The following is a 20,294-nucleotide window of genomic DNA, read 5'->3' as shown; positions in this document are numbered from 1 at the left end:
TCAAAGAAAATTTAAATTATGCTCCATCTAGTGAGAACATGGTGTGTTATCTTATATTCTAACCCTTTGAACATTAGTAATCAATTTACAAAATGTATGGCTTTCATCCTCCATCTTCTCTACAAAAGAGGAAGCTAACTAGAATTAGTAGTGATAATATCACTTTGAGTTTGAACTTATAATTAACAATGATAACACTCAAATTTGAATTTGAGCTTTTCAAAACAGTCCCCCAGACATCAACTTTCATCCTTTCAAATTTCTCAGCAGAATGGGCTCAGATGACTTCAGGGCAGAGCCCAGCGGAGGAGGGAAGGAGCAGCTTGGAATATCATCCACAGCAGAACTAAAACATCAAAAGAATAAAGCTGAAAGCTGAAAGTTCAGAGCCCACACACCCCGCCCAGGACACTGGAAGGATCCTGCCTGAGTCCCCTCCCATAAAAGAAGACAGTGCCCTCCAGTGATCTAAGGTTTCACTGGACAACATTCCCCCTTCTTCAGGATAGCACTGGAAGGCTGGAAGAGTACTGGTCCTCACCATCTCTGTTTCTGAGACAGCTCGGAGAGAGTGCTGGTGAGCCTGCAGGTTGAGGCCAGCACACCGCCTCCATCCTGCCTCTGGAAGTTGACTGAGGAGGGACACTGCCATGTTGGGGAAGAAGCCTGAGCCGTGGCACTCAACTTGGTTGGAAAGTTTCCAACAATGCATCAGCCAGCCAGATGTGATGCCCTTCCTCTTCGACTTTTAACTTCAAGAAGCAAGAGTCAGTCCCATGCCTCCTTAAAGTCACCTTCAGCAAAAAAAAGAATCTTAAATCTACTGGAACTGCAACAATCCCACAATCTTTGGCCACATATGTGTTTCTTTAAAATATGTGTCTCTAGGGGCACCTGGCTGGCTCAGGCAGTTGGGATTCCGACTCTCGGTTTCGGCTCAGTTCATAATGTCACGGGTCTTGGGATGGAGCTCTGTGCTCAGCAGGGAGTCTGCTTCTCTCCTTTTCCTTCTCCCTCTGCCTCTCCAAGGCAACCCCCCTCCCCACACATGTGTGTGCACTCTCAAATAAATAAACAAATCTTTAAAAAATAAAATAAAATATGTTTATTATCCTGCACTTGTTATAGATCAAGCACTATGCTCACCTGTAGGGCAGGGGAAAGGGAGAGAGGAGATGCTTATATCCTAATGGAGAAGATAGGCAGGTGCACCCATCATATATGAGGGAAATGCACAGAAAGAAATGGGAAATGTAGGGTATGTATATAACTGTTTCAATTTGACACCAAGGCCATGGGGTGGGGAGGACTGCTTAGAAAGAAATCCTACCTTCTCCCCTGTCCAGGCTGAAAGCGGATTCTGGGCAGGGAGGAGAAACTGGGAATTGCATGGGAGCCATCGTACGCTGGTTGGAGCCCAGGAAGCAGCAGGGCCTGGCCCAGGACAAGCCCCATCCTTTCTAGCCTGTAGAGGGGAGCTCTGCACTGGCACTGAAGGATGCATTTCATTTTTGCTTCCAGGGCAATGTCCCTCTGATGGCTGGAAGCGAGAGGGGAAGCCAATACAGTGTTCTCTTTGTACTCACTCCTGCCCTGGGAAGAGGACATTGGGAAGGAAACGTAGTTGTTTCTCTTGGAAAATACCCCGTAGGGTAGGCCTTGCCTTAGCAGAGAACATGGTCGCAGAAACTATGGGTCTAAACTCCATCTTGTAGGACCTGCACTTCCTGAGATAACTGTTTTGCTCATCCTTTAAATGGTGTCCACTTCCTTCCCTCCTACACTGGGGTAAATGCCTGCCCACTCCTCTGGGTGCCTCCCTCAGAAGTCATGACAACCAGAATGCAGGCTCAGGGGCACAGGCGAAGAGGCACCAGGAGAGAAGGGAATGTGTATAGCAGTGGACAGCCCCTGTGCTTTCCGAGTTGGAAGAATCTCTGGCAGCTTCTGCTTGATCAAAATTATCCCCCGGGGATTCTAGCCATAGCTAGAACTCGCTGTGCCGAAAGGATTTTAGGATGTTTGATGGAGTCACTGGTTCTGCGCACCATGATTTCCGCTTGGTGCAAGTCTGTTGCAAAAGCACCTGAGAATATTGTGCTGCTAAACACAGGGCGTGATTGCAAGAGGCACTCAGCTGATACGCTGATACACACCAGCTCCACGGGCTATAACATGTACTGCTATTTGGCTGCCCTGTGTGGTTACTGCTCCAAGATCAATGTTATGGGCAAGAGGAGTAATATTCCCACTAGCAATTGCAGGCAGCTTGCAGATAGAGAAACTTTCAAGAGGCCAAGGGGGTTATGTGCAACTGTTACAAAATGCTAGTGAGAGTTGGCCCAGGTAGTAACCATCACTTTCCAGCACTTACAAACCTTTTACCCTGTTGGGGGAAGTCTGGATGATTCACAGGGCTGCAGCCCGGGAAAGAAGAACTAGAGAATGATTTCTTTTTTATTTGCCCATGTATTTGTTTTTTCATTCAACCAATAATTATTGAGTCTCTTACATATTAAGAAGCATGCTAGACACTGTGAATACAAAGAAAATAAGACCTGGTCTCTTCTTTTAACTTTGGGCATCACTGTCTTGGTGGGGGGAAGATGGGACAAGGCATAAATAATAACTATAACAAATTAAGAAGTTCACAAACGTATGGAGCCCTCCCTCCACAAATGTATGGAGCCCTCCCTGCTTCATTTCCATAGTCATAACAAGTCTGTGAGGTAGGTAGGAAAATATTGTGTTGGAGTCCACCAGGCAAAGACCACTAGGAAGACACTTGTAGTGAGTAAAGTGGATTATTATTTGCTACAGCGAGGGAAACTATATACCCCAGGGGCCCCTGGGGTGTCTCCATAGAGAGGAGTCAGGAAAGAGGTCCTTTCTAGGGTCTTGGGAGCTCAAGTGAGTCATAGGATGGGCTTGGCAGGAATCAACGAGAAAGTTGCTGGAACAATCTACAGCCTTGTACTTGAAACACATATATCTGTTCAGGGTCACCGCAAGATCAGTGTGTCTGTGGTCTGACCTTGGAACACATGGGCTTGAAGAGAACAATATTAAAACAGTTGAAGCTTGGTAGCTTGTGATGAACATCATGGTTTCGATTTGGTACATTTGTTTGTTTTGCCAAATCAGAGTGCAGTCCATTATGATAAATCATGGCTTCTTTTTCGATTCTCCGTACCCTTCCTCCATAGTCTAGCTGCCAGAGGGGAGCTTTCTCTCTTTATCAGTTGTTATGATCAATTCGACAAGTGAAGATACTAAGCAGCAGGACTCACCAAAGCTACATCATCAGAAATCTCTGCAGAGGTCCAGCCAGATCCAGCTCTCCTTGACTTTCACTGCGGCACACAGATGCCTTTGGCCCCAGAGTCTGTTCTAACCATAGCTTCTCTCTTGCTTTCTATTTGCATGGCTTTCCCTCTTGTCTGCCCTGCTGTATGAGTGGCAACCTGCCTTACATGTAGCATAGTAAATGAGCATGAACAGCCCAGCTTCAAAACCCGGGTCCATTTTTTCTTGGCTGGGTGGTCTGAGGTAGGCTACTAACCTCTCTGTACCAGGGTATTTCCTCAACTTTATAGTGGAAATAATATTAGTGTCTCCCTTGTAGGGTTATGTGAGAATTTTTCTTAAAGATTTTATTTATTTATTTGAGAGAGAGAGAGTGAGAAAAAGCACAAGCGGGGGGAGGGGCAGAGGGAGAAGCAGACTCCCCGCTGAGCAGGGAGCCTGGTGTGGGGCTCGATCCCAGGACCCTGGGATCATGACCTGAGCAGAAGGCAGATATTAACTGACCTGAGCCACCCAGGCGTCCCTGTTGTGAGGATTAAATGAGATAATATATCCAGTGCTTAGAGAAGTACCTGACAGATAGAAAGTGCCTGACTGAAAAATTATCATTGTTCTCTTCTGTCCCTTCAACCCCTAGCCCTCAAACTGACTCCTGGGGTGGACAGCAGCCCCCCTCAACTTTGTACTTGATCTTGTTAAAATGCAGATTCTCATTCTGCAGGTTTGAGGTGGGACCCGAGATTCTGCATTTCTCAGGAGCTCCTGGGACCACGCTTTGAACCGGAAGTGGTTCTCAGCGCCTGTTCTCCAGCATCAGTACTTCTTGAAATAGTGAAATGTGAACTTTTGGCTTACCTTTCCCAGATGTCCGTGGGATAGGGTCAGCCAACCTAAGTTTGAATAAGATGTGTTGGTGATTCTGATGCTCACCAATGTTTGAGAGTCACTGGTGTAGAGGGGAATAATTGGCCACAGTCAGAAGTCTTGGACCGCGTTCTGGATTTGCCTTTGAACAGGTATGTGGCCCTGGGCAAGTCACTTCATCTCTCCTAGCCTCGCGCCGAAGCCATTCATTCTCCTGTACCCAGAATGTGACTGTGAATGACCCCAGGTTCAAACAGAGCTCCGGAGGGCACTCTTTCTCCATTGCTTCTGTAAAATGGGACAGAGTACGTTACCTTGCTCAGTGGGCTGTTGTAAGGTCCTAGTCAGATAGTGTAAAAGCCTTTGAAGACTATCAGATAATACATAATTATGAAGTGCTCAAAATACCTGATTATCTAATGATTAAAGGCAGAAGTAAAGTACCATGTATATAACTAATATACCTTTGGAAAGCCCGAATGTTTCTCTACAAAGAGCCATTTGTAACTAGCAATGAATACAAATGTCCTTCCTGGCTGATGTCTGGTCATAATCGCTTCCTGAAGATGTAAGATATTTTATTTTGGCACTATTAATAGATCAATGAGGAAAACAACTACGCAGGTAAAATAGCTTATTCATTCCCGGGTGCAAGTACCTCGTATTATTAATATTTCTCCACCTTTTAAACTCTGTTACATGGTTGGGAATTTGCTGAGACACCCAAAGTTGACGGAGGCCGCCATTCTTACCTTAACATCTGGCCCTTCCAACACACTGGGTATATATGTGTGAGGCTTTTTATTTGGCTCTATCAACACACTCACCAGCTGGTACTGTCTATAATTAGGCAAACCTACTCATGAATATGACTCAGTCACTCCCACCTCAATCAGGAAATATTAATTGAGAAGGATAAGGGGAGTTTTATTTTTGTTTGTATGCTCAGCAAATCCCCCCAAGTTTAATAACTATTACTGCATGCTTCTATTTATTTATTTATTTATTTATTTATTTATTTATTTATTTATTTATTTATTTTTAAAGATTTTATTTATTTATTTGACAGAGAGATACACAGCAAGAGAGGGAACACAAGCAGGGGGAGTGGGAGAGCGAGGAGCAGGCTTCCCGCCAAGCAGGGAGCCCGATGTGGGGCTCGATCCCAGAACCCTGGGATCATGACCTGAGCCGAAGGCAGACACTTAACAACTGAGCACAGGGGAAGAGGCAGAGGGAGAGGGAGAAGTCCTGATGAAGGGCTCGATCCCAGGACTCTGGGCTCATGACCTGAGCTGAAGGCAGATGCTTCACCAACTGAGCCACTCAGGCATCCCTTACTGAACACCTCTTAAGTTCAAGACATACTACTTTCTGTACACCCTCCCCTGGCCACTAATCTACCTGTGCAAACCCAAAATATGTGTCTCCCAGCCAAACCACACTTCTTGTATTAGAATAATTTTCAAATATAGCCATCCCATGTAACCCTAACTAGCCAACCCAAATCAAATAATCCCAGCAGGGGCAGAATATTTTGGTGGAAATGCCCTTGGCTCCATCAATAGGAGATCCGCTACTAACCAGCTCCATGAATTTCCCCTTGAGAGGGCCATTTGCCCACAAAGCCTCATTTCCATTTTCTGCCAAATGTGAATGTTGAGAGGATCTTATAACGTCTCCTCCATTTCTAACATTCTGTTTGGGGCTCCTATAGACGTCCTGGGTGAATGTAGCTGTGCATTGCTCCTATGGCACTTTTCCGTGTATCTGCTTACCCCGTCCCCTTTCCTGTCACTTGCACTGCATGTAAACGTCTTGAAGGTAGATGCTACAGCCGTTCTGCTTTTGAAATATCCTCCACAGGACACAGCCTCAGGGAACTCTCCCTTTCTATAGCTGGCACCTGGCAAACTGTCTCTTTCCATTTCTAACAAACCCAAGAAACCAACATTTGCTCCTGCTAAGCATCTGTGTTGCCTTATGACTGATCTCACTAGTCTAACGGGTCTGTGGTACAGACCCATCGTGAGGTGAGAAAGGCTCTGAGAAGTGTCCTGCCACCATTTTCAGGGAAAAGCTACCATCCCACAGACTGTCCTCAAGTAAAGAAAACAAGAGAGGAAGCAGTGCTGAGCCTGATCTCACTCTTCGGTGACTGAGCTGGCTGTCGGTGACATCACTCCCGACAACATTAGCTCCCGTATGTGCAATCACAACATGTCTGTCACAGAAAGTCCCACGTAGCCTCCTTCCCCTTAGGAGGAAACCAAAGCCCTGGCACAGGAAGAGATATGTCCAAGGTCATCTATCTGCTTAGGGACATGGTATTTAGGATCTACCCAACCTTCCTTCCCCTTCCGACTCTGAGAGTCTGCATTCCAAGTACAGAGAGAAAATGTGGCAATACCAGACATTGGTGGCTAAGACAGCTGTTCGAAGAGCTTTCCTCCAAGATATCTCTGTTAGGAAGCGAATGCCTCATGTTACAAGGTTGACAGCATAGAAACATTATCAGACGCACACAGTGAACTTGGATGGGGACAAGTGCCATGGAGAACACCCAGGGAAAACTGCCCAAATAGAATACTCTGCAGAAATATTATACACAATAGAGCATTCTGACTTGTTATGTGCACACCCAGCAGAGAAATATTATAGTCTCAGGGGTCCAGAAACGGAACATGAGTCAGCAGCACGGCGCTATTATTTAATAAGGCAAGAATGGAATTCGGAAGCAGACAGAGGCGTAGAATGTTATACTCAGCACATTTGAGGGTTCTCGCTCTTTTTTATTATTCTCTAATTGTATCTTGTGTCTAAGTCTTGTCTCCCCAATGAGATTAAAGGCTTCCAAAGGACAGAGGCTAGGTTTGATTTTTCCCTTGTATCTTTTTACCACTAGCAAGAAAATATATGGAGAGAGTGGTGGGGAGGGAGGGAGAGAGTTTAAAATCTTAGGAGAGAGCCGGTGATGTCCTGGGATTCTATAATTCCAGAAGGAATTTGCTTATAAGACACAGACATGGAAAAATAGGGTGTGAAACCAATATTAAAAGTTTGTTTAACATAAGCTTGCAAAAGAGCTGAGAGAAGGGACAGTGACAGTAGTCGCTGTCCTTCGTTGAGTTTCTGTTCAGCTGCATTGAACAACCATGATCTGTAATCCTTCCAATGACCCCATAGGCAGGTTTTAGTAGCCCCATCTCATGGTTAAGAAAACCAAGACTCAGGGAACTTACCCCAGTTCATGATCATAAAACCATTAAGGGACTGAGTTAGAATTAGAACCCAGGGCTGCCTGGCTCTGAATTCCAAGGCCTTCCCACAGGTCTGTATGTCATCCAGAGAATGGAGCACATGTGTGTCCTATCTCTGCTGGGACCAAGAGACAGCCCTCACACAGCAAGAGGACCTCCAGCCATGTGGGGGTGATACCTTTCCAGCTGGGAGAATGTCCTGGAGAGGGTCACCAGCTCGGCCTCACAGCTGTGGAGGTTGTGATGTGAGCAAGTGGGGTCTGGTGCAGAAAGAGCCACAGTGGCTGGCACTTGGGCACCTCAGCCTGATGTCCAAGAGTCAGAGGAAGGTGCCCTGGAGAAGTCCAGCTCCGTGTCTGTTGGGGTCCCTTCTGTGTCATTTTGCTGACATCCTGCTGCTCTCTGTGCCGGACCTCAGTCACTGTCCTTCTTATTGTAATGAAATAAAAGATCTTACAACAAGCGTCCCCTCTGTTGCAGAGAGAAACAAGCAAGGAAAGATCCCTGTCACAGCACAAGGAGTGGAAAGAAAAAGGACAAAATGCTAAGTATTGGACTTGCTGTTTTCTTGTTACTTCCCCTAGAGCCCTCTGAATTTTCCAGGTTTTCAAAATAAAAATACTCCTTTCATAACTAGAAGAAATATGACACACATTTAAAATAAAGATGGAAAAATAATACACAAATGTAGAAATAAAGAAAATACCCATGAGAGGTTTCTAGAAAAACCCAGAAAATTGTTATTTCTGTTCAGTTACCACCTGTTCTAGTGCTCCCTACTGGTGAATAATCCTCATAATTGGATTCTAGCCTTGTGATCGGAAACATCTTTCTCCCGTGCCATAAATTAAAGCCAACAAGCAAACATAAAGAAAAAACATTTTTTAAATATTTATTTTATTTATTTTAGAGAGAGAAAGAGAGAGAAAGCAAGGGGGGAGGAGATGGAGAGAGAGAGAGAGAATCTCAAGCAGACTCCCCACAGAGTGTGGAGCCCGACTCAGGGCTTGATCTCATGACCCATGAGATCAGGACCTGAGCTGAAACCAAGAGCTGATTCTTAACCAACTGAGCCACCCAGGAGCCCCAAGGAAATTTTTTTTTTTTAATGTCAACGAAGTGCATGAGAGGTAAATTTGACTAAGAGAGCAGTAGCCTTTGGAATCCAGAAACAGGCAGTACTCAAAGTGGTGATCACAGAGATAGCGTGTCAGGGAAAGATAGTTCCTCACCCCAGAACGTGAGCCAGGCTGGCTAGGATGCCGGCACACCCAGGAGAGCAGCGTAGGATTCCATTTTTCTGTGGTGCTGGCAAGTCTGGGGCAGAAGAGTCGCACCTCTACACACTTAGCGCAAAGCAGAGAACAACTCTCCAGGCAACGAGAGGCAGTGCCAGCCAAATAGGAGAGTTTAGACTTTCCCCTCCTTTCCCCATTTCTCAGTTACGTGAATCTGGTCTCAGAAGGATCTTTTTGAGTGGAACCAATTTCTCATTCAACCCCAAATTCCTGGAAGATACTCTAGAGAAATTTAGTAGATGCTCCTCACAACCAACAGATCTGAGGGAAGGGTGAAGAGGCGGCTCTGGCTGGTTCTCTGAGATGGAAGGGCCATAGGCCATGAAATCATGGAGAATTGTCACTGAACAGAATCTTAGAGTGGAGCCTCTCGAACTTTCATACTCCTAGAATCACCTGAGCGTGTAAAAGTGCAGATTCTGATGCTTTAGGTCTATGATGGGACAGAGATTCTGCCTCCAGAAGAGGTTGATGATGCTGGTCCGAGGACCACATTTTGAGCAGCAAGATACTGGAGATCATCTAATTCTCAGATGGTAAGTACATTTCTCCTTGAATGTCATTCTTTGATGAAGACGGGTTGACTGTGGAGGTAGACTCCGCGTTGAGATCATGAAGAATGTGAAGCAGCCTTCAAGACCCAGAGACAAAGTTCAGTCATCAGTTAGTGATGCCCAGTATGAGGACAAAGGACCATTTTCATGATCATTGAGCTATTTCTGTTCCTCATTCCTAGAATAGTTGACACAGACATTTTTCTGCAATAAATATGGTTCACCTGGATATTTTCTGGAAGGCTAGCTAGAGGTAGCTGTGGTGTTATGAAGAGAGAATTTATCTTGGAGCCAGAAATCCTGGATATGGCTCCCAGTTTATCTTTCTGAGTTTCTCTGGGCCTCAGTTTCTTCTTCTGTAAAGTTAAGGATAATAAATCCTCCCTGGCAGGGTGTTAGGGAGATTCCACTTAATTAGAGACTCGGTAAACTCCATGAAACTACACAAATAAAAGTTACTATTTTATATGTTTTTGACAGTCTAGTCTGAGAGATGGAGCACATACAGGCAAAAGGCCTTAACGATGTTGTTACATTAAAAGAATATGGCATGAACTAGGTCTTTGATTGTTAGTTAAAGAGATTCCAACAGCCATTTGGAGTTGGGTGGAAATGATCCGTGCAAACTTGCAAGAAATTAATATGGAGCTCGGACATGAAAGAAAGGAGGGACGCGGATTGATAGGAGGGATGCACAAATTGCTTACAGGATCTAAGTCACTCTTTTTCTCAGCTCTAAAATGGAGATTAAAATAAAACCTCACAGAGCCCTTGTGAGGATTAAGTGAGATGATGTATTTACAAGTTTAGCTCAGTGTCTTTACACACAGTAAGTACTCACTGCTTGCCTTTTTTTTTTTCTAACCCTTACTGTTTTCTTTTAATTATTTAAACAGGTAATAGAAACTCATGATTCAAAAAACCAAACCAATGTCATAAAGTGTATATTGGCAAGTGTTGCTCTCATGTGTCTTCCCTTCTGACAGATCCCCCTTTCCCCATAGGTGGCTATTCTTAGCAACTTATGTATCTTTTCAGTGTTTCTTTATGCAGATACAAGCCAATACAAATATCTATTCTGATTGCTCCCTTTCCTACCCAAAATGCAATGTAGGATATACACTATTCTACACTGGAGTTTTTCATTTTCTTCTTTTCGTAGACATAATTAGAGAACATTTACTGTTTTGTTTTTTTTTAGACCTGAATTGTATTTCCTCTGTGGGGCTTACCATAGTGTATTTATCCAGTGTCCCAGTTATGGGAACTTGGATTGCTTCTTATAAACGTGCTGCAACAAATCCCTTTTGAACACCCATCATTTTGTCTGTATACACTTAAATGTATAGTTTAAATTCCCAGAAGGGGAGTAAATGCACTTGTAATTTTGATAAAATTACATTACATTCCAGTCCATCTTGCCAACAGAGTGTGCAGTCAAAATCTGAATGTTGATACCACATTCACCACTTACCCCACTAAATTATTTTGTTAATCAGGTCTACTTCTGAACTTTCTAGTTTGTGTTATGGTTGTTTGTCTATTCAGGTATCATGATTGCTCTGTTTTTATTACTGAGATTGTATGACATATATTATTATCCACAGGGGCTGATCCCTCTTCAGCACTCTTTGTCTTCAGGTTTTTTTCTGACTATCCTTGCCTGTTTATTTTTCCATATGAACTTGAGAATCAACTTGCCCCACTCCGGGGAAGGAGAAGGGGGAGGTCTTTGTTATTTTTTTCTTCTCTTTTTTTCTTTTTTTGTATTAAATTAAATTTACAAATGCAGGAGAACTGAACTCTTTAGGATGCTCAGTCTTCCCAAGCAAGAGCAGAGTGAATCTTTCCATTTGCTGAGTTTTACTTTTGTGTTGCGACGTTATTGAGCACATTTCACACTGAGTAACTGACGAGCTAAAAGGCAAGAGGACAAAGGCTAAGAAGTTATGATGGCAAAAAGCAAACATATTAACAACCTGCTCAAATGCAAGGGGGCCGTAACTGTGAATACTGGCAAAGTGGTAAGTGGCAGGATTAAGTCGGGAAGGAAAAAGTGGGAGAAAAAAGTCACTTTATTAATTATTACTGCCTTCTATTGGTTGTCTCATCGAATCCTCATCTCACAGATCATAACAATGTAATAATGAGACTTCTCCCCTGGGATTATTTTACCCAAGAGATAACACATGCAAAGCACCTGGCATAGTATGAACCACAGAGAAAGAACTCCACACACGTTAGAGACTATAATGCTGTTGTCAATGAAGGAGGAAGAAGACCAACTGAAGCTCTGCCATAGGAAATAATTTGCCAGAGTTCTTACGGATCCGTAATTCAAACACAAGTCAGCCAGTTTCTAAAGCCTGTGTTCTTTTCCCTGTACCGTTTTGCCTCTAGGGGAGTTAATTTAATTCAGTTTAATAAGTATTTATTAAGTATCTGCCAAAAACAACTTGAATATTATGTGCCATTCCAGAGGTCACACTGGTGAAGGCTCATTCATTTAAAAATAATAGAAGCAAGTTCAAACTCTCTTACGTAGAAAATGTCTAAGGGAAGTATTTATTTATCAGCTAATGTAACCAGTTATGGATAGGGCTAGAATCAGGCTGGCCTCAAGGACAGTGAGATTCATAGTTTTGGAGGCTGTGAGGTTGATCTCCTTCTTCTCTTTCTCCCTGTGTCTCTCTATTCCCTCTTGCGCTGGTTTGGTTCCCTGGCCTGTCCCTTCTCTGTCTCTGCTTCCTGGAGCTTTCTGCTTTCAGACTGGCTGTCCCGGTAGTCCAGGCTCACATCCCTGCTTCAGGCTTAAAACCTCACATCAAGCTCTTTGGTCTGGCTCCACAGAACGCCCCAGGAATGTTGGATTGCCCAGGCTTGGGCCCCTTCTCAGGCTCTGGCCAGAGGGCTAGTATAGGATTGGCCGCCCCCACCTGAATCACATGGCTAGAGCGGAGGAAGCGGGGCTGCCCGCTTGAGAATCTCTTGGGAGGCTCTTCCCAAGAATTTGGGAGCTTTGGGCAGAAAGCAGAGCAAACGACAATGATAAAAGTAAATTATAGTGCAGCCACCTGGTTGGGTTCTCAGGCAGCCCTTTCAAAGTCCATTTAGTTTGAATGTGATGTAATAACGTGGAAAAATGTTTATGCTGAGAGAATCGATGAAGAAAAGCAGAATCACCAGCTGGGTGAACACAGCTCTGCAAAAGCCAGAAACAAGAACCTGCTCGTAAACACTAAATAAAGAAATAATGGCACCCAATGTGAACACTGCTCATCTCTGCGTGGTGTGACCATTAGTGATTTTTCTCCCACCTACTTTCTTTGTTTTATTGTGGTTTCTGTTGTGGTAGCAGTTTACATTTGGCCCTAAAATGTTTCTTTCTTGTTAAATTGTTTATTTCATGTTTATCAGAGTAGTGTACCTTACCGCCCAACAGTACCCACCAACTACCCTGAGTCCCCCTGTGCAGAATGTCACAAGGAACTCTCATATTGTTTCTTCTAAATAACATTTTTAAAATAATATGCTTATATTTCTATGTCCTGGTTTACACAGTTTAGACAGCATCTATCTCTTCATTTCCTTTCCTAGTATTTGAAGATTTAACTCTTTAAAGTCACTCAAACATACTTATGAGCACTTCCTTTCCCCCATTGCCTTAAATAATTATGTGGAAATGCTTATCTAAGTAAGTAGAGGGAGATGATATTATTCTGACGATGTGAAGGCAGTTTACTGGTAGGCCAGTCATCACCCCTCTTTCTTGCTTTACTCACTTCCTTTGCTGTAAGACATCCTCAAGTAGTTCCTTAAAGGATGCGTAGGGGGTAAATACTTAGAGTCTTTATATATTTAAAAGTGTCTTCTACTCTCTTCCTTGATGAATAGTTTGACTAGATATAGAATTCTCAATTGAAAGCTGCTGAAGGGATTCCCCCAGTGATGTCCAGAAACCAGCATTACTATTGAGAAATCCAGTGTCATCCTTGACTTTGGGACCCACAGTTTCCCTCTCTTTAGAAGTCTCTCTTTATCTCTAATGCTCTAAAATTTCAAAATTATATGTCCTTCCCCCCCCCCATTTATTATGTTGGCACTTAATGAGCCCATTTAAACTGGAGACACTTGCCCTTCAATTCTGAGAAATTTCTGTATCTGTTGGGTAATTTCCTTCCATTTTTCTCTGCCCTCTTCTCTGGAAATCTTGTGAGAATAGGAAACATTTGGGGCCAATCCTATCAGTTTAGTCATTCCTTCCTGCTATTGCCCATTTCTTTCATGTTTTATAATACTTTCTGGAAGATTTCCAAGGACCCTTCCACTGCTTTAAAATTTTTTATTACAATATTTTTAATTTCTAGAAGCTCTAACTGCTTTTCTGTTCTTCTATCATAGCATTCTGTATTTGGCTTGTGATTACAGTGTCTTATCTTTATGAAAATATTCTGTGGTTTTGTTTGTTGAAATCTTTCTGTTCTCTGGAGAACTATTTATTTTCTCCAGGAGGGTTCTCTTTTTTCTCCATTGTTTCTTTGCTGTTTCCTGCCCCCTCTTTTATGTCTAAAGCTTTCCTCAAATATTGATGATCTTTTACCCTTTGTTCATATTTCATTTGCGGGTAAAGGTGATTGTCAGCTGCTGAGCTTCTGAAGAAGGTGACCAAGGGATGAGGTAGGCTTTTCACTGGGGGGACCCTCAAACGTCAGTATATGGAAGCCTTTTCTCCGGAGAAGAATTCTTCAATTTCCTGCCTAGGGACAGTAAACAGAGGATAAGGAGGCAGGGCTCAGCATGTTCTGGGGAGGAAGAAGTGGTGAGGGCCCCGTGGTTCAAAACAGACACTCACTCTTTCCTTTTTGGCCTCCACCTCCGCCCCGCCTAAGGACCCCCCACTTCCTGTGGGAGGAGACATGTCGTCACCTGGTTGGCAGCGTGGGAAGGGAATTTGGGGGGAGGCCTAACCGGTCTGCAAAACAGGTCACAGCCCTTCCTCTTCTCTTAGACACTCCAAAAGCGTAGCCTTTACTGTGTTCAGTCTGTCTGGGGTATCTGTTGGGTGAGTGGGTCTCCTTTTCTCCAGACTTCTCTCTGCAAGACACTGGAGTATAAGTTCTCCACTCTGCTTAGGCGGTGAGTTCTCCTCCCATCTGTTCTCCGTGTATGAAAACTTGTTGATTTCTGCTCTTTTTATCCTTCCAGGTTAATTCCTTTAAAAAAATCACTTCACAATCACTTTGGTGGACTTTCTGGAGAGCATAAAACACATTCAGTCAATTTGGCTGATTAATGTGAAGTGTCACTTTCTTTGTTTTAAAATGAGCATATACTGTGTTTATACTGGAGAAAATACACTTTAGTTATTTGAAGTGGATAATTTAAAATCAAGAAGGGAAAAGAAAGTCCAAAAACTAGATAGTAAATGGACAAAAGAATTGACATGAGGTCACACTTAATGTTTACAAATGGTCCTTAAACAAGAAAAGATGCCCAATTTTACTCATAACAAGAAAACTGCAATTAAAACTACATCTAGATACCGTTTTCCCACCATATTCTCACCAAAAACATCTCACCAATGTGTAAGAGAATCACAACTGTTGGCAAGGAGATAGATTAACTGGAACCCTCATATATTGCTTGTAGGAATGTGAAATTTATAAAATCTTATAAAATGCTTTGGCGGTCTCTTAAAAAAATGTTAAATATAAATGTACCCCAAGACCCAGTAATTCTACTCATAGGAATCTACCCAAGAGAAATAAAAATATATGTCCATACAATAACTTATATGTGAGTGCTCATAGCAGCATTATTCATAACAGCCCCAAAAAGGGAAAAAACCAAATGTCCATCAACTGGTGAATGGATAAACCAGATGTGATACATCCGTGCAAAGGAATACCCTCTGACAATAAAAAGGAACAAAGTACTGGGATGCCTGCGTGGCTCAGTCGGTGAAGTGTCTGCCTTCGGTTCAGGTCATGATACCAGGGTCCTGGGATCCAGCCCCACATCGGGCTTCCTGCTCAGCTGGGGCCCTCTTCTTCCTCTGCTCCTCCCCCCTCTCATGCTCTCTCTCTCTCTCAAATAAATAAATAAAATCTATTTTTTAAAAAAAGGAACAAAGTACTGATAAATGCTACAATGTGGTTGGACCTCAAAAACGTCATGCCAACTGAAAGAATTCAGACACAATAAGCCACAAACTATATGATTTCATTTATGTGAAATTTCCACAAAAGGTCAAGTGTATAGAGGTAAAAGGTAGATTACTCCTTGGCTACAACTGGGAGTGGGGATGGACAGTCACTGCACACAGGCACGCAGTTCCTTTTCGGGGTGATGGAAATGTTGTAAAATGAGATTGTGGCAAGTGTCGTACAACACGGAAAATTTACTTAAAATTGTTGAATCATGCATATAAAACAGGTGAATTCTATGATATGTAAATTAGATCTCAATAAAGTGATGAAAGGAAAAAAGGAAGGGAGGGAGGGAAGGATAAAAGCTCTTGGATTTAGCAAGGTAGAAAGCCAAGAATCTAACCACAAAATTCACGGCAGATCTAAAGTTTCTGGCTTGAGAAGAAACAAAGAACTAAATAGAAAGGGAAAAAAGGTGTTAAAATGCAAACTCTGGTAGGCACACCTTGCTAGGCGCAGAGTGGTCATTTAATCTTCCTGCCAAGTCACGGAGGTGTTTTGGTCCCCATTTTCAGAGGAGAAAACTGAGGCTCAGGGAAGTTAAGTGATTCACCGCAGCTCACCGAGTAAGTACAGATTTAGGGATGAGAGAGGAGAGAGGCTTGGGTTTTTCTTGCTTTGGTCCCCAGGGAATGGATTTATTTAAAATAAAATATAATACAAAATCATGTTTGGCTAAATTATAGCAACACAGTAGAATATGCATAATTCAGATTAACCTAGCCCCAGTGTGAGTCAGATAACAAACCGTGGGAATTATTATGCTGGCAAATAAAAGAGATGAATGGTATAAGAAGCGTCCTTTTTATTCATTTTGAAATAGATCACACACTAACTCCCAGGGAACTAAATGAAATTTTAGAGCTGATTATTGCAATCTGTCCATGCTGAAGGTACCATGTAATCAGAGCTGATTTGACTTTGCCCCCTCTTCGGGGGAGAGGTGTTGAGGAAACTGATAAGCCAACTTTGCCTTGAAATATTATAACTGAAAAAAAATGTAGGAAGTTATTTAGCAATCTAAAGGACAGAAAATCTTCTTGAAAACATTGACTCTGCAGAGAACCTGATAGACTGATGCTTATCTCGGCACAACCAGAAGAAATCATCCTGCTGGTCAGTTCCCACCGATTTCATGGGTAGCCCACCGCATGACAGATTCTCTCTAAGATCCTGCTTAGGAAGGATGTCGCCATCCAATTTTCCTGTTCCGTTAAAAACTAGAACTTTTTCTTTAGCTTCTCAGATCCACCGAATGCCATCAATAGTTAAGACCAGGGTGCCTGGTGTCTGATGACTGGATTCTCATCCACCTGTACTCCTTACGAACTGCATGACCTCAAGGCAGCTACTGACCTTCCAGTTTTTTCACCTATAACATGGGGATGGAAACAGTAGCTCCTCCTCATCAGGGTGTTTATTGGGGTTCAATGAGATAATGCAGGCAACGTGTGTAGACAAGACTAGACCTGGCGCCTATAAAGGATTCAGTAATATAGGCTAGAATTTCTCCCAGAGGAAAACCAGTAGGTGTGGCTAATATGTATCACTACCTACTGCGTGACAGGCATTGTGCTAGGCACAGAGTGGTCATTTAATCTTCTTGACAAGTCACGGAGGTGTTTTGGTCCCCATTTTCAGAGGAGAAAACTGAGGCTCAAGGAAGTTAAGTGATTCACCGCAGCTCACCGAGTAAGTACAGATTTAAGGATTTGACCCCAGGTCTGTTTTGGACCAAGGGCTAGCATACCTCTTAAAGATAGAATTAAAAATCTAGTCATTAGCCCCTCTACGAGCAGCCCCACCTGACCTCACAGAACTCTAGTATGAGAATTTAATCCAATAATGTAAGATATTTGGTGCAGGCCCTTTGATGAAGAAAGCACCGGAAAATACCATGATGAGCGGACATGGATACATGACCTCAATTCGGAGTATCTGAGAGGGTTGCAGGAAAGAGGCGTGTAAACATATCATGTGTGGATGAGGCAGAACAGAAAAATGTGCTAAAGAAAAGCACAAGAAAGGGCCGTGGGAGCACAGAGGAGGAAGCAGTTAATTCTGGCAGAGCGATAAGGGGAGACCTCGGGGAGAAGCTGCAAATGAGCTGTGCCTGGAAGCTTGCATGGATTTTGATTAGTGCAGGAAGTAACAGGCATTCTGGGCCTAACAAAGGTGAGGAGCGTTTTGGGGGATCACGCAGGTGGTGGGTGAAGGACACTGCGGGTGTCAAGCACGGATGGACTAGAAAACAAGGCCGGAGAGCTGGCCGCGGTCAGGGTAGCTCACGGGGCCCCTGAAGGCCTGTTTAAAAGATTGCACTTTATTAAGAGGTCAACAGGGAGCCACTGAAAGTTTTATGAAGACAACGCTAGCAGCCGCCTGGAAGACGGTCCAGTAAGGTGGATGGATGGAGGCAGGAGAGATGCAGGCAGAGGAGAGACTGCAAGAAATCGGCGTGCTTCGTGCTTCCAGGCAACGCTGTTCTAAACAATCCCCAACACAAACATTTGTGCGCATCGCAGACTAAATGTTCTTTTCCTGCCTTCCTCAACGGAAGACGCTGGGGAGCAAGTGGGAGGTTAGGGCTGGTGTCTCCGTCCCTTCTGAAAGCCTTCAGGGCAGGGATTTTCTGGCTGTTTTGCAGGGTGTGGTTGCTCCACAGAGAAGGCCAGGTGGGGGTAGCTCTGAGGATCCTGCCCTTTCAACCCAAGCCACTGCCTCTGGTAGAATGTGAGGAGAGGGGATGGGGTCTGTGTCTTCTGTTCACCACTGTGTCCTCAGCCTAACACCATGTCTGGCACACAGTAGGTACTCAATATTTGCTACATGAGTGAATGGGTGAGTGGAATTACTTTTTAGATTTTATTGGGAAACAAAGACTCCGTGGAAAGAGGAAGAAGAAGGAGAGGAGAAAGGGGAAGGTTTGAAATGCCTCTTCCAAATGAAAATATTTGCCAACTTTCCAGGGACCCCCTGATAGTTTTTAATGAACCTGGGAGGAAGTCCTTTGTTGTATCTGACCTAAGTATTTTACTCCGGAGCATAAGCCCTTTTTTCTCTCCTGGCTCTTCGTAAAGAGGAAGGAGAAATCATCACAAAAACCCTTTGCTTAGTGGAGGCAATTTATAAACCTGTTTCTTGCCATTGTTATTGCTGTTGTCTTTATCAAACTTCTCAGCAGAGCATTCATTGTATTCCATGAGCATGCTCATTTCCTCCAGGAAAAGATGCAAGGAGGGTGGTGGGGTGGGAGGTATCCATGAGGCCAACCCAGTGAAGAAACCAAGACAACATGGTGTATTAGAAAGAGCGCTGCCTGAGTAGCTGGTTCGACCTGTAGTCCAGATCAATCCATTTCACCTCTCTGACCTTGACTAATTTACTTAACTTTTCTTTTTTTTTAAATTTTTTATTGTTATGTTAATCACCATACATTACATCATTAGTTTTTGATATAGTGTTCCATGATTCATTGTTTGTGCATAACACCCAGTGCTCCACGCAGAACGTGCCCTCTTTAATACCCATCACCAGGCTAACCCATCCCCCTCCCCCCCTCCCCTCTAGAACCCTCGGTTTGTTTTTCAGAGTCCATCGTCTCTCATGGTTCGTCTCCCCCTCCGACTTACTCCCCTTCATTCTCCCCCTCCTGCTATCTTCTTCTTTTTTTTTTTCTTAACATATATTGCATTATTTTTTTCAGAAGTACAGATCTGTGATTCAACAGTCTTGCACAATTCACAGCGCTCACCATAGCACATACCCTCCCCAGTGTCTGTCACCCAGCCATCCCATCCCTCTCACCCCCCACAACTCCAGCAAACTTCAGTTTGTTTCCTGAGGTTAAAAATTCCTCATATCAGCGAGGTCATACGATACATGTCTTTCTCTGATTCATTTATTTCACTCAGCGTAACACCCTCCAGTTCCATCCATGTTGTTGCAAATGGCAAGATCTCATTCTTTTTTATGGCTGCATAATATTCCATTGTGTATATATACCACCTCTTCTTTATCCATTCATCTGTCGATGGACATCTTGGCTCTTTCCACAGTTTGGCTATTGTGGACATTGCTGCTATAAACATCGGGGTGCATGTACCCCTTCGGATCCCTACATTTGTATCTTTGGGGTAAATACCCAGTAGTGCAATTGCTGGATCGTATGGTAGCTCTATTTTCAACTGTTTGAGGAACCTCCATACTGTTCTCCAGAGTGGTTGCACCAGCTTGCATTCCCACCAACAGTGTAGGAGGGTTCCCCTTTCTCCACATCCCCGCCAACATCTGTCGTTTTCTGACTTGTTAATTCTAGCCATTCTGACTGGTGTGAGGTGGTATCTCATGGAGGTTTTGATTTGGATTTCCCTGATGCCGAGTGATGTTGAGCACTTTTCCATGTGTCTGTTGGCCATTTGGATGTCTTCTTCGGAAAAATGTCTGTTCATGTCTTCTGCCCATTTATTGATTGGATTATTTGTTCTTTGGGTGTTGAGTTTGATAAGTTCTTTATGGATTTTGGATACTAGCCCTTTATCTGATATGTCATTTGCAAATATTTTCTCCCATTCTGTCGGTTGTCTTTTGGTTTTGTGGACTGTTTCTTTTGCTGTGCAAAAGCTTTTTATCTTGATGAAATCCCAATAGTTCATTTTTGCCCTTGCTTCCCTTGCCTTTGGCGATGTTTCTAGAAAGAAGTTGCTACAGCTGAGGTCGAAGAGGTTGCTACCTGTGTTCTCCTTTAGGATTTTGATGGACTCCTGTCTCACGTTTAGGTCTTTCAACCATTTGGAGTCTATT

General features: G+C 43.4%; 1 pseudogene; it reads right to left on the bottom strand.

Moving 5' to 3' along the window:
* LOC112839253 (flavin-containing monooxygenase 5-like) overlaps positions 1 to 20,294 on the bottom strand; it is a 122,180-nt pseudogene that overhangs the window by 85,497 nt on the left and 16,389 nt on the right.

Source organism: Callorhinus ursinus, unplaced genomic scaffold (genome assembly GCF_003265705.2).
Source record: "Callorhinus ursinus isolate GAN/ISIS: 27379988/994484 unplaced genomic scaffold, GSC_fseal_2.0 scaffold54, whole genome shotgun sequence".
NCBI classification, from domain to species: domain Eukaryota; kingdom Metazoa; phylum Chordata; class Mammalia; order Carnivora; family Otariidae; genus Callorhinus; species Callorhinus ursinus.
Note: the sequence above shows the minus strand (reverse complement) of the source record. Positions and strands in the feature narration are given on the sequence as shown.